Source organism: Prionailurus bengalensis, chromosome B3 (assembly GCF_016509475.1).
Source record: "Prionailurus bengalensis isolate Pbe53 chromosome B3, Fcat_Pben_1.1_paternal_pri, whole genome shotgun sequence".
NCBI classification, from domain to species: domain Eukaryota; kingdom Metazoa; phylum Chordata; class Mammalia; order Carnivora; family Felidae; genus Prionailurus; species Prionailurus bengalensis.
The window spans coordinates 143804990-143818542 of NC_057355.1; the positions used below are offsets into that span (position 1 = coordinate 143804990).

Here is a 13553-nt window from a genome sequence, read left to right on the forward strand (position 1 = left end):
GAGAATGAAGGACTGTCCAATTATGAACGTATGTGGTGAGGCAGGACATATTATTTTTTTTTTTTAATTTTTTTTTCAACGTTTATTTATTTTTGGGACAGAGAGAGACAGAGCATGAACGGGGGAGGGGCAGAGAGAGAGGGAGACACAGAATCGGAAACAGGCTCCAGGCTCTGAGCCATCAGCCCAGAGCCCAACGCGGGGCTCGAACTCACGGACCGCGAGATCGTGACCTGGCTGAAGTCGGACGCTTAACCGGCTGCGCCACCCAGGCACCCCAGGACATATTATTAATAAAAATTAAAAACTTTGATCCCCATTAAGAAATAAATGGACTGTGGGGCACCTGGGTGGCTCAGTCGGTTAAGTGTCCGACTTCAGCTCAGGTCATGATCTTGCAGTTCGTGAGTTCGAGCCCCGTGTCAGGCTCTGTGCTGACAGCTCAGAGCCTGGAGCCTCCTTGGATTCTCTTTCTCTCTCTCTCTCTCCTGCTCCTCTCCCTTGCTCGTGAGCATGCTCTCTCTCTTCAAGATAAAAAATTGAAAAAAAAAAAAAGGAAGAAATGGATCAAGGGTATTACTTCTTTGGCTATGAATTATGCAGACACAGGTAATTAAAAATCAATTTTTAAATTCTGGATCAGTTACAAGTTCAAGGTTGTTCCCTTTGTTAGTAGAAAAAAACATATATATGTATGTATGTATGTATGTATGTATCTATCTATCTATATAAATGAAAAATTAACATACTCATAAAAATTGAGTAAATGAAATGTGGAAAGGAAAGGTAAGTGTAGATAAGGGCTTACGTTTCTTTATCAACTTCTCTGCTCTGTACTCCTCAGAATGGATGCACTTGGGGTGATGTGAGCATCGTCCATGGCCACGAGCTCTGTGGTTGCATGTATGCATTAGGAGCGTGGAGACCCATGTGAGTAATAGTCAAAGTTCTTGTGTGGCTTTGGGTGGTTTGCTTAAGAATATCCACTGTATGTGAATGAATGACTTAAGAAACAGTTTAGAAGTGAACAGAGAGAAAGCCCGCCAATCCTGGACCGATGATGACGGCTGGTGGCGTATGAGTCATGGATGATGGTGAATAATGTGTGTCTGAAACTCTGAGGTCCAACCAGGCATTCTCTTTGTTTGACAGGATGCTGCAGGCAGAAGTCAGGACTATGCGAAGATCTTGGTTTTGGCCTCTGTGTTTGTTCATGCATTTTCATTCCGTTATTATAATTGGAGGAATGAAAATAAGCAACAAATAGACAAAGATCGATATGGCAAAGCATGCTCTAATTATAAAAATATGTGGTGAGGCAAGAAATAGTATTAATACATTTGAAAAGAGTGAAGTCCGACAAGGAATAAATGGTTACATGACTGTTAAGTCTTTGGCTAAGGATCATCTAGACAAAATAAATAATAGTGTTCATTTTCTGGGTCAGGGGCAAGGTCTAAGTTGTTTATTTTCTTTCTTTTTTTTTTTAATGTTTATTTCAGAGACAGAGAGAGACAGAACATGAGTGGGGGAGGGGCAAGAGAGAGGGAGAACCAGAATCCGAAGCAGGCTCCAGGCTCTGAGATGTCATCACGGAGCCTGATGCGGGGCTTGAACTCACGAACCGTGAGATCATGACCTGAGCTGCAGTTGGTTGCTCAACCGACTGAGCCACCCAGGCGGCCCTAAGTTGTTCATTTTCTTAAGAGAAAATGAAATATGTACAGGAGACTCTTCATGAGGGATTGCCTAGGTCACTGAGAAGTGAAATGCAGAAGCAAGGATCAATGGTGAGGAGGCCGTAATGTGTTATCATCCTCTCTGCTCTGTACTCCTCAGAATGGACGCACTCAAGGTCATTCACGCGTCTTCAGGTTTAGTAGCTGTGTGCTTTGCATCTGCGTCTTAGGAGCCTGGACGACAATGTGAGTCGTAGTCAATGTGCTTCTCTTAGATTGAATGTTTTGGCTTTTTAAAATTGCTGTATTATTAAAAAGTGTTTAAGGTAATCAAGAAGCCCAAACATACCCATATCGCATTATCACTAATGTGAACCAATATGATGTTAACCGATATGGAAAACACTGAGTTCAGTTAATGAAAGAGTTCGTTCTCAGTGGAAGTGATCTTATCGATAGATGTTAAGGCTATTCAGGGATTTTGTGACTTTTATTCTGGTGACTTGTGTTTATTTCTATATTAGGTAGTTAATCAATAAACATACCAATCAACAGATAGAAAAAAGAAGTCAGTCCTGGACCAATGATGATGACTGATGATGGCATAGGAGTCATGTGTGATGAATGCTATGTGTCTGGAACTCTGAGGTCCAACAAAAACAGATCCGTTCCACGTTGTTGAAATGGGCCTATACGGATGTCAGAATATACGAGGGTCTTGTTTTTGGTCTTGGCTTTTATTCTGTCTTATTCTACAAATATAATCAGATCAGTGAAAATAGCAATAAACATATTACAAATAAATAAAGGTGATGGGAGTAAAGCATGGTCTGATTATAAAAATATGTGGTGAGATATGAAGTACGATGAATATATTTTGCAAACATTGATGGTAAATGAAAATAAATGGTACAGGATGTTTCCCCTTTCTCTGAGTATGAGCAGCGGTCCATGTTCATACTCTTTGTCAGCAGCAATATTGATGTTATTTGGTCACTTAAGAGAACGTAAGATAGATATGATCACAACTTACTAATTGACCCCATGGCTGAATAAACAAAGGTGGAATTAAGGACCAAGGGAGAGGATGTCTTCATCTTTTTGTTGTTGTTGTTCTTCTGCTCTTTTGTATTCCACAGAATGGATGTGTTCCAGCTGATAGAAGATCATCCATGGTCGGTTGCACTATGTTTTGGGGAGCATGGAGACCAGTGTGAGTAACATTCTGTGTTCTTCTTGGCTAGACTATTGTTTTAAAAGAGATTTTCACTGTATTATTAAAAAGCATTAGATATAATCATACAAAATGAATGAAATCTTACCATTTGGATTGACATTGATGGGGCAAGAGACTGTTATGCTAAGCGAAATGTCAGTCCGAGAAAAACAGTTACCATATGATCTCAATCATATGTGGAATTTAAGAAACAAAACAAACACGAAGAGGGGGTGAGAGAGAGAGAGGCATACCAAGAAACAGACTCTTAAGTGTAGGGAACAGACTGATGGTTAGCAGAGGAGAGGTGGTCGGGGGTTGGGTGAAATAGTGGATGGGGATTAAGGAGGGCACCTGTGGTGAGCACCGGGTCTTGTATGGAAGTGTTGAATCACTATATTGTATACCTGAAACTGAATGTTACATTCAGTTACACTGAATGTTAACTAAGTGGAATTTAAATAAATACTTGAAAAAAATTATTTAATAAAATCAAAGAAGGTGAGACATACCAGTGTTAAATATCAGATTAATATGAAACACTGTTGATTAGCGCATATATGAAACACTAAACTGAGTTCATGAGAGGAATTAGGTCTCAGTGGAAATGATTGCGTAGATGGATGTTAGAGGTACTAAAGAATATTATTCTTGTTTCTTCGTGTGATTTATTTACATTTCTTTATTAATGAATTAAACTATGAACGAATGTAGGTGGTCATGGAGAAAGAAAGCCAGTCCTGGACCCACCAGTGACAATGGGTGATATATATGAGTCATATATTATGGAGATGTGTCTGGAACTCTGAGGTCCAACACACATGGAATCTGGTCCAGTCTCCTTTATGAAGGGAACCTATAGATGGATGTCAGGAATGTACAAGGATTTTGTTCTTGGTCTTGAGTTCATGAAGCTTTAAAATATTATTATGAAAGTGTCAATGGAAGAATAAATAAACATACATAAATGACTAAAGATGGGAACAATGAACCTTTTTTTCATAAGCAAAATAAAATATATACTAAGGAAAATACATATTAGTATAAGGAATGGGTAAAAAAAAGGACTGTGTATATTATGTATTTGACTAAGGGTGATTTCGACAGTGATAGGTAATAATCAGTATGTCTCTCAGTCAGGTATTAGTTTGAAGTTTATTTTATTAAGGAGAAAAAGAAATAAATATTACCAAAAACTAATACATGCTCAAATGACTATGTAAATGAATGGTGGAAACTATGGAGACAATAACTCACTCTTTTATCACATTGTCTGCTTGTCTCATATTTAATCATATCTTCAGAGTTAATTCATTGAGCTGATTTTAGTATCCATGGTGATTAAGACTGTCATGTTACCTTTGTGTTAGAAAAGACACCAAGGTGAATAATTGTCAAAGAGCTTACCTTGGTGTGGGTGATTTAAGAGCATTCACAGTATTATCAAAGAGTAATAAATATCATCAAAAAATTAACTATGGCCCAATGACAAATGTGATATGAAATATTAATGTTCGTTCATTGATACTGTGCAACTCTGAGGTTGATTAGTGAAAGATATAATCTATGTGTTATATGATTCTACAGATAGAAGTTAGTTAGGTTTATTCAAGGGTCTTTTTCTGTGATTTTATGAATTGCGTATTTATTTTTATTATCAAGGTATTAGCAATTTAATCATTACAAGTGTAGAGACAAATGAAGAGAAAAAGGTCCAAACATAGACCAGTGGTGATGACTGGTGGGGTAGGAATTGTACACGTGAGTGTTACCTGTCTGTAACTCTGAGTCCACATAAAATAAGATGTAGCCTATCTTCTGTTGTAAACGATCCCATGGGTCAATGTAGAAATATGCAAAGCTCATATTCTTTTTTTTAAAGATTATTTTATTTATTTTGAGAGAGAGGGAGTGCAGGGGATGGGGGCAGAGAGAGAGGGAGAATCCCAAGCAGGCTGGAGCCTGCTGTCAGCACAGAGCCCAACATGGGGCTCGACCCCGTGAACCGTGAGATCATGACCTGAGCCAAAGTTGGACGCTTAACCGACTGAGCCACCCAGTCGTTCCACCAAGCACATCTTCTTATTTTAGATTCATATGTTTAAATTGATTATTATAAACAAACCAACAACCAAACCAGTAAAAATGTAAAATATAGATAAATAAGGTGAAACACTGTCCAGCTAGGAATATATGTGGTGACACGGAAGTCTTGCTAATAAAACTGAAAACATTCCTGCTCGTTAAGCAATAAAAAGAATAAGCATTTTTGCCTTTTTTACTTAAGAATTATATAGGCACTGACAAATAAGAGGCATTTGTATTGTTCTTGGTCAGTGTCAAGTTGAAGCTTTTCTTTAGCTAAAACAAAGACCTCATTATGAAAAATTAATGAGCGTCCAAATGAATAAATGAAATGCGTTAGAGAAGAATCAATGGAGATAGGACCTGAAATTTTTTGTTTTCTGCTCTACTTTGCACTCCTTAGAATGGGACCCGTCGAGAGTTAAGGATTCTTCCACGATCACGTGATCTCGGGTTGCATTCATGTGTTAGGAACATGGAGACCATGTGAGTAATAGTCAAAGTTTCAGTCTTTGTTTCAGGGTGTTCAGTGCATTATTGAAAACTGCAGAGTATACCTGATGAAATCCAAATAGCCCACTGAGAGAAATGGGATTAGTATGAAGCATTATATTGATGACTGAATATAATAAAAATTGAGGATAATTAATGAAAGTGATATTGACATGAGAATGATTCTAAATAGATCCTAGGGATTTCTAGGCTCTTTGTGGGTTTCTGCGAATAAGTATTTTTAAAATTGTGATTACTGAATTATGAATTTATCAATAAATAATGTAGAAACAAATGGTGACAAACAGGGACAATATTGGATCGATGATGACCACTGGTGGCGTATGAGTCGTATACGATGAATACGTGTCTGGAACTCTGAGGTCCAAAACAGATGAAATCTAGTTCATTGTCCCCATTTGATGCTGTCTAGAGGCAAAGATCAGGAATATATAAAGATCGTGGTTTTGGTCATTATGTCCATGAATTTTCATCATTGGATCAATGAAATGATTAATACACAAAGGTGTAAACAGATTTAAATGAAGAATATGAAGCCTTGTCCAGTTATGAAAATATGTGGCGAGGCAAAAATTACTATAATATAGTAATCATTCATTATATTGCAAAAACTGGTATCCATTAGGAAAGAGATGCTATGAGGGTGTTACCTCTTTGGCTAAAGTTGATGGCAAGCGTTAAGTGATAGTGTTTATTTTCTTTGGCATGGGCAAGATCGATATGGTTTGTTTACTTAATAGAAAATGAAATATATGTTGTCCCAAACCACTACCTACCTAAATGACTGACTGAAAGTTGGAACACAGGGATGAATGAACACAAGGTCTCAATCTTTTTATCATCTGCTCTGTCTTGTACCCCTTAGAATGGTCGCACTCGGCTGAATTAGACTTTCCACCATGGTCATGAGCCCTATGTTTGCTTCTATGTGTTAAGAGCATGGATCACAATGTGAGTAATAGTCAAAATCCTTTTCTTGGTTTTGTGGTTTTTCAAAAAGGCTTTCACTGCCTTATTAAAAAGTTATGAAATATAATTTATGATTGCCGGCATTGGCAAATAATTAGAATGAGGTTACTATGAAGCATTATGTTAATTAATCTATGTAGAAAACATTGAGGTCAATTAATGAATGGTATACATTGTCAGTGAGAATTCTGTAGACAATATTTGAGATATTCAAGGGACCTATATTGACTTTTTGCGACCCCTCCCTAGGTATTGTTTGATGATTATTAGTGAACTGATGAAATAATCAATAAACTATGTAGACATGATTGAAGATAATCAGGGACATACCTGGATAAATGACAGCAGGTGTTGACATATGAGTCTTTGATGATGAACCCTACAGGTCTGGAACTCTGAGGTCCAGCACAGAAGAAATCCAGTCCTTCCCCCCCCTCCCCGCCCCATTTGCAGTGATCCTTTAGAGAGAGGTCAGGCATAAGTGAGTTCATGTTCTTGGACTTTGTGTACATGAACGTTTAAACGTACCATTATAAAAAACAAATAGGATTAATAACATATAAATGAATAAATATGAAGAGGGCGAAGCATTGCCCGTTGCCAAAATATATAATAGGTAAAATGTTAATGTAAGAATGGAAAGTAAAAGATTCATGTGTCTATGTCTGAGTAAGAAGGATGTGGATAATGGAAAGTAATAGTTACTGAGTCAGTTATGGGTTCAACAGTTGATTTGTTAAGGGAAAAATCACAACAATGTCATCAATGCCGAAATGGTACGAGCAAGGAGTTGGGGATATATGAATCAATGGAGAGAATATCTCGATATTTTTGTCATCATGTCTGCTTGTCACTCTTCAGAACAGATGCTTGAACTGATTTCAGCTTCTGCTGTGATCAAGGTTGTCATGCTTCCTTTGAGTATGGAAAGAGGTGAAGGCCAACATGGTCAAAGTGGCTATCTTGGAATGGGACATTTGTTTAAGGGTAATCAGGGTATCGTGGAAGAGTACTAAATTAATAAAAAATTATCCATGGCCTCATGATAAATGTGGTAGGAAACATCGTGTTAATCAATAAAAAATGTACAGGATGGAGGTTGATTGAGACAAGAATAACAGTCCACTTGGATAATGATTCTGTAAACTGATGTTAGGGATATTCAAGGATCTTATTTTTGGCTTTTTGTGAACCATGTATTATTTTTATAATTACCAATGAATTAATTATTTAATTTGTAAAAAGTAGAAATGAAGTAAGAAGCGACTCAGTCGTGGACCAATGATGGCCAGTGGCGTAGGAGTCATGGACAATGAAACTATATGTCTGAAACTCTGAGGTCCAACACAGAACATAATAATTTGGTCTGTTCCTTCTGTTGAAATTGTTCTCCACAGAGAGATGTCAGGAATAAAATCATATTCCTGTAATTTTTCATAGCTACAGATTTGTTATTATTAATGGATCAATGATAGAAACCATCAAGCAGATATAAATAAACATATAAGGAAGAGTAGGGTGAGGAATTGTCCAAAGACAAACACATGTGGCAAGGCAGATGATATTATTATTAAAAGTTGAAAACACTGATGCCCATTAAATAAATAGATAAAAAGGTCATCTCTTTGAGCACGGTTATATAGACATGCCTAAGTGAGAGTTGCTTTACTGATTGAGTTTTTATAAGATGAAAATATACAGAAAGAAAAATAATACTTAAATACTGGGTAAATGAAATATAGAAAGCAAGGATCAATCCAGATTATGTTCCAATTTTCCTTATCATCTGCTCTGTTCTGCACTCCTCAGAATGAACTCCCTACGGGTGATGCTCCATGGGCACACGTTCGCCTCTGTAATAGGGAGGATGGAGATTAATGTAAGTAATAGTTGAAGTTTTTTTCTCAGTTTAAGTGGGTTTAAGGTTATTCACTGTATTATTAAAAAGTGTAAAATATAATTAAGGAAGGCAGCTGTATCTCAGTGTTAAATATGGGATGTATGAAACACATTGATTAATGCACATAGTAAAAGCTGAAGATATTAATGAGAGAGCTACATTGAGGTGAGATTAATTCTATATTTAGATTTGAGACTTCAAGTCTCTTTTTTAAAATTGTACTGCTTAAAAATTATTAGTGAATTCATGAATTCACTAATTAGTGCGTTAGTGAATTATTTGATCAATAAACAAATACAAATCTATGTGGGGAAAAAAGGGACGATATTGGATCAATGATGACCACTGGTGGCGTATGAGTCGTTCGCGATGAATACGTGTCTGGAACTCTGAGGTCCAACAGAAAATTGGTCTAGGCCATTCCTATTGTTTGAAGGCATCCTATGGACAGATTTCAGGAATAAATAAAGGGTTTATTTTTGGTCTTGGTATTCATGTATTTTTGTTTTATTATTATAATTGGATAAATGTGAGAATCAATAAATAAATACATAAATAAATTTGAATAGCGTGAAGCATTGTCCAATTATAAAAATATGTGGTGAGGCAAGGAATACTATTAATATTTTACGGAAACCTTGAAGTTTCATTAGAAATAAATGGTATTTGACTGTTACCTCTTAGGGTAAGGATGATGTAGACAGTGTAAGTTATATAGACAGTGTTCGTATTCTGTCTTAGTGGTAAGATCCAAGTTGTTTGTTTTCTTAGCAGACTAAATATATACACTAAATTGATGATTGCCTAAAGAACTATGTGACTGTTGAAGCAGAGCTCCATGGAGAGAATGTCTCAACCATTTTATCACCTGCTTTGCTTTGTACTCCTTAGAAGAGACACGCGGAACCTGATTTAAAGATTCTTCCTTGATCTCGAACTGCAGGGTTGCATCACCTGTTTTAAGAGACTGGAGACCAGTGTGAGCGTAAACAAATTTCTCTGTGTTGATTTGGGTTGTTTGTCTAAGGGTATTTACTCTAGTCATGAAATCGTTGAAATATAATCAGAGAAGGCCATCTTGATCCTTACTGATAAATAAGAGATTTATGGGAAATATGATCTAGATTAATGCATGTATGAAAAACTGATACGTGACTGAGATGTAATGATGTGAAAATGGCTCTAGAAGCATATTAGGGATATCAAAGCCTTTTCGGCGTTTGTCAATAATAGAGGTTAAAAATTATAATTAGCGAATTAATAAATTAATAAACAGGATAGAAATAAATGAAGAGAAAGTGGTCTTTTCTGGATCAATGATGGTAACTGCCGGTGTGTGAGTCCCAGGTGACGAGTAATACGTGTGGTCCAATACAAGAACAATGTGGTCTTTCTCTTCATTCATTTTCACTTCTCATTATAATTGAACCATGAAAGAAGCAATAAACAAATATATGGGTCAATTGAGAGAAAGTCTCAATTTTTTTGATCACTTCTGTTCGGTACTTTTCAGAATAGAAGCTCAAGGTGATTTCAGCCTCTCTTGTGATCAAGGTCACCATGTTTCCCTTCTCTAGGAAAGAGCCCAAGGCGAGTAATAGTCAAAGTTCTTTTCTTGGTGTGGGTCATGTGTTTAAGGGCTTTCGTGGTGTTACTCAAACATAATAAATACAGTGAAAAATTAACCATGGCTCAATGATAAATATGATATGAGACATTACGTTGATTAAACGATAACATGTAACATTGCTACTTATTAATGAAAGAGGTATCTATTTTGGCAATAATTCTATCGGGAGAAGTTAGGGATGTTCAAGTATCATGTTCTTTGGTTTTTATTAATCGTGGGTGTATTTTATTATTCCCAGGGGAGGTATGACTTAATTGATACAGATATAAAAATGAATAAACTAAAAGTGGCCTCTAAGGGAACCAGTGGTGATCACGGGTCATGGACGGTGGATAGTAGGTGTCCGGAACCCTGAGGTTCAATACAAAAAATATTCTGTTTTCTCTATTTACTTGGTCGTATGGGTAGATGTTAGGAAGTGTAAAGATCATGTTCTTATTTTGGATGAATACGTTTAGATGTGTTGTTATGAATGGACCAATGATAGAACCACTAAAGGAAATTTAAATAATAGAGTAAGAAGAAAAGGCAAATTATTGTCTCATTAGGAACGTTAACATGGTGAAGCAAGAAATACTAACAAAATTTGCAAACACTGATGCCCATTATGAAATAGATGTTTCCAGGGTGTCTTTTCTTTTGCCAAGGATTATATAGATATGAATAATTAAGAGTCAGTTTTATTATTCTGGATCAGTGTCAAGTTTGAAGGTTTCCTTTTTGTTAAGAGAAAAAATCTACATTATGAAAGATTTATAAATTCCTAAATGAGTAAGTTCAATGTGGAAAGCAAGAATCAGTGGGAATAAAAATTTCATCATTTTTTTCTGTCATCACCGTGGTTTGTACTTCTCAGAATGGACACATTCAAGCTAATCAGGCATTCCTCCCTGGTTGGTGAGCTTGGTGACAGCATCTGTGTGTCAGAAGCACAGAGATGGATGTGAGTAATGGGCAAATTTCTTGTCTTTGTTTCAGTGATTTCTTTTTCAGCACGTTCAGTGTATTATTCGAAAATTCCATATAGAATCACAGAAGGCCAATTGTGGCTCTGTGATAAATACTGAATTTTATAAAACAATATATTGATTAATGCATGTATGGAAAACTGATGATGAAGGAAAAGTGAGACTAAGTCTGTGTTCAGTTTAAGGACACAAAGGCTCATTTCAGTTTTTGTGAATAATAGGATTTTAAGTTATTAGCAAACCAACGATTTAATCAAAATACAAAGAGTATCACAAAGAGAAGAGGGACAATATTGGATCGATGATGACCACTGGTGGCGTATGAGTCGTATACGATGAATACGTGGAACTCTGAGGTCCAAGAGAAAATTAATCTAGTACATTCCCGTTATTTGAAGGCATCCAATAGACAGGTGTCAGGAATATACTAAGATCTTGTTTTTGGTCTTGGTGTTTGTGCGTTTATATGTATTGCTATAATTCGATACATAGATTCTATAAATATTCTAGAAATATCTAAATAAAAATGATGAATGAAGTGAAGCATTGTCTAATTATAAAAATGTGTGATTAAAAATAAAAATATGTGGTTAGGCAAGAAATACTATTATCAGACTCTGAAAACCCTGCAGTTCGATTAGAAGCAAGTGGTACAAGACTGTTAGCTGGAGAGCTAAGGGTGATACAGACAGGAGGAGTTACAGACAATGCTCATAGTCTGGGTCAGTGGGTTTGTTTTCTTAAAGGAAAAAATATATATACACCAAATTAATGATTGCCCAAATGTCTGACTACGTGTGAGAGAAAGGCCAAGACCAATGGAAATAATGTCTCAACCTTTCTTATGATTTGCTCTGCCTCGAACTTCTCAGAAACAGGCACGCTGCACCTGATGTAAGGATCCTTCCCTGATCAGGAGCTCTAGGATTGCTCTGGAAGGAGTAGGAAGATCAGTGTGAGTAGAATCAAAATTCTTGTCTCGGTTGGGTGGTGCGTCTAAGGGTATTCACGGGAGCAATGAAAAAATATGAAACATACTCAAAGACCATGAACTGTGTTCTGGTGACAAATATGGGGTGAAAATGAAGTATTATACTGATTTAAAGCATTTATGAAAAACTGATAATAAATATGACAGGTATAATAATGTGGGAATGGTTCCAGATACATTATTAGGGCAATAATAGGGAAAAGACTGTTTGGAGTTTTGGTGAATCAGACAGTTTTAAAATGATAATTAATGACTTGATCAATAAGCAATATAGAAATGAATGAAGAGAAAGTGGTCTTTTCTGGATCAGTGATGATAACTGCCAGCGTATGAGTCGTGGATGATGAAGGATACGTGTCTGGAACTCTGAGGTCCAAGGGATGTGGTCTTTCTCTTCATGAATTTTCACTATTATGGGATCGATGAACTATCAATGAGGAAATATATAGAAAATAACATAAGTTGTAGTAACCTTGCCCTATTTTAAAAATACGCGGGGAGGCAAGAATTACTATTGGTATAATTTGAAAACGCTGAAGTCCAAAGAGAAACAAACAGTATGTGACTGTCACCTTTTTGGCTAGGATGATACAGACAGGACAAACAATAGACAACGTTTACATGGTAGGTCAGTGGGAAGTTCGAAGTGGTTTGCTTTTATGAAAGATAACGAAATAAATATGCTCCAAGGATGATTTCATAAGTGGCCGACTAAATGAAGATTGTAGAGCAAGGATCAGTGGAAGAATGTCTCATTTTTTATCATGTTCTCATTTTTTATCATGTTCAGTACTCTTCAGAATGGATGCTCTAGCTGATTTCAGCCTCTGCCCTGATGAAGAAAGATTGTTGTGTGGCCTGGGTCTTAGGAGGGTAAGTCAAGGTGAGTAGCAAGAGATTTTGTCTTGGTTTGGGTCATTTCCCTTAGGGTATTCACAGTGTTATTAAAAATTCATAAATACCATCAAAAAGTAAGGTGTTGCCCAATGGTAAACACAGATAGGAAACATACCGATTAAGTGATAATACATAACATGGAGATTGACTGATGAGAGAGATATAATCTATGTTGGCATTTATTCTACAGATAGAAGTTAGGGAATTCAACCTGCTGATTCTTCAGTTTTTGTTAATTATGTATTTTACTATAATCGATGAGTTAAATATGTAACTGGTATAAATGTCGAAATGAATGAAGAAAAAGTGGGTCTTTTATGTACCTGTGATAATGACCGGTGGCAGATGAGTTAGTGACGCTGAATGAGGTTCAGGTCAATGTGTAGTCTTTCTCTCTGTTTATTTGATCCCAAGGACAGATTTTTGGATAGTACAAAGAATGTTTTTATTGGGTTCATAGATTTAGATGTATTATTAGAAATAGGTCAGTAATAGAACCATTGAAGATATAGAAACAGCAGATAAATACAAAAATGTGAGGCCTTGTCCAACTTTGAAGACCTGTTTTTAGGCAAGAAATATTAATAAAAATTGTGAACACTGACACCCATTAAGAATTAAATGGATCGGGGCGCCTGGGTGGCGCAGTCGGTTAAGCGTCCGACTTCAGCCAGGTCACGATCTCGCGGTCCGTGAGTTCGAGCC

General features: G+C 36.5%; 2 long non-coding RNA genes, 8 other non-coding genes and 2 pseudogenes across 10 annotated transcripts; all 12 read left to right on the plus strand.

Moving 5' to 3' along the window:
- Positions 1-482: 482 nt before the first annotated feature.
- Positions 483-8341, plus strand: LOC122469546. The gene is made up of 6 exons (XR_006293510.1): positions 483-930; positions 1840-1925; positions 2819-2892; positions 5384-5466; positions 6359-6444; positions 8272-8341. It is a non-coding gene; the product is annotated as an uncharacterized LOC122469546 (long non-coding RNA).
- Positions 1051-1128, plus strand: LOC122469823. The gene has a single exon (XR_006293707.1). It is a non-coding gene; the product is annotated as a small nucleolar RNA SNORD113/SNORD114 family (small nucleolar RNA).
- Positions 2256-2333, plus strand: LOC122469828. The gene has a single exon (XR_006293711.1). It is a non-coding gene; the product is annotated as a small nucleolar RNA SNORD113/SNORD114 family (small nucleolar RNA).
- On the plus strand, positions 3637-3711 carry LOC122469853. Its single transcript, XR_006293734.1, has one exon. It is a non-coding gene; the product is annotated as a small nucleolar RNA SNORD113/SNORD114 family (small nucleolar RNA).
- On the plus strand, positions 4617-4689 carry LOC122469857. The gene has a single exon (XR_006293738.1). It is a non-coding gene; the product is annotated as a small nucleolar RNA SNORD113/SNORD114 family (small nucleolar RNA).
- Positions 5790-5861, plus strand: LOC122469807. Its single transcript, XR_006293691.1, has one exon. It is a non-coding gene; the product is annotated as a small nucleolar RNA SNORD113/SNORD114 family (small nucleolar RNA).
- Positions 6794-6868, plus strand: LOC122469843. The gene has a single exon (XR_006293724.1). It is a non-coding gene; the product is annotated as a small nucleolar RNA SNORD113/SNORD114 family (small nucleolar RNA).
- Positions 7737-7807, plus strand: LOC122469835 (annotated as a pseudogene).
- A 349-nt stretch (positions 8342-8690) lies between the features above and the next one.
- LOC122469812 lies at positions 8691-8762 on the plus strand. Its single transcript, XR_006293697.1, has one exon. It is a non-coding gene; the product is annotated as a small nucleolar RNA SNORD113/SNORD114 family (small nucleolar RNA).
- A 1196-nt stretch (positions 8763-9958) lies between these two features.
- Positions 9959-13452, plus strand: LOC122469547. Its single transcript, XR_006293511.1, has 3 exons — positions 9959-10935; positions 11833-11915; positions 12742-13452. It is a non-coding gene; the product is annotated as an uncharacterized LOC122469547 (long non-coding RNA).
- Positions 11255-11322, plus strand: LOC122469826 (annotated as a pseudogene).
- On the plus strand, positions 12254-12328 carry LOC122469827. The gene has a single exon (XR_006293710.1). It is a non-coding gene; the product is annotated as a small nucleolar RNA SNORD113/SNORD114 family (small nucleolar RNA).
- Positions 13453-13553: the final 101 nt, after the last annotated feature.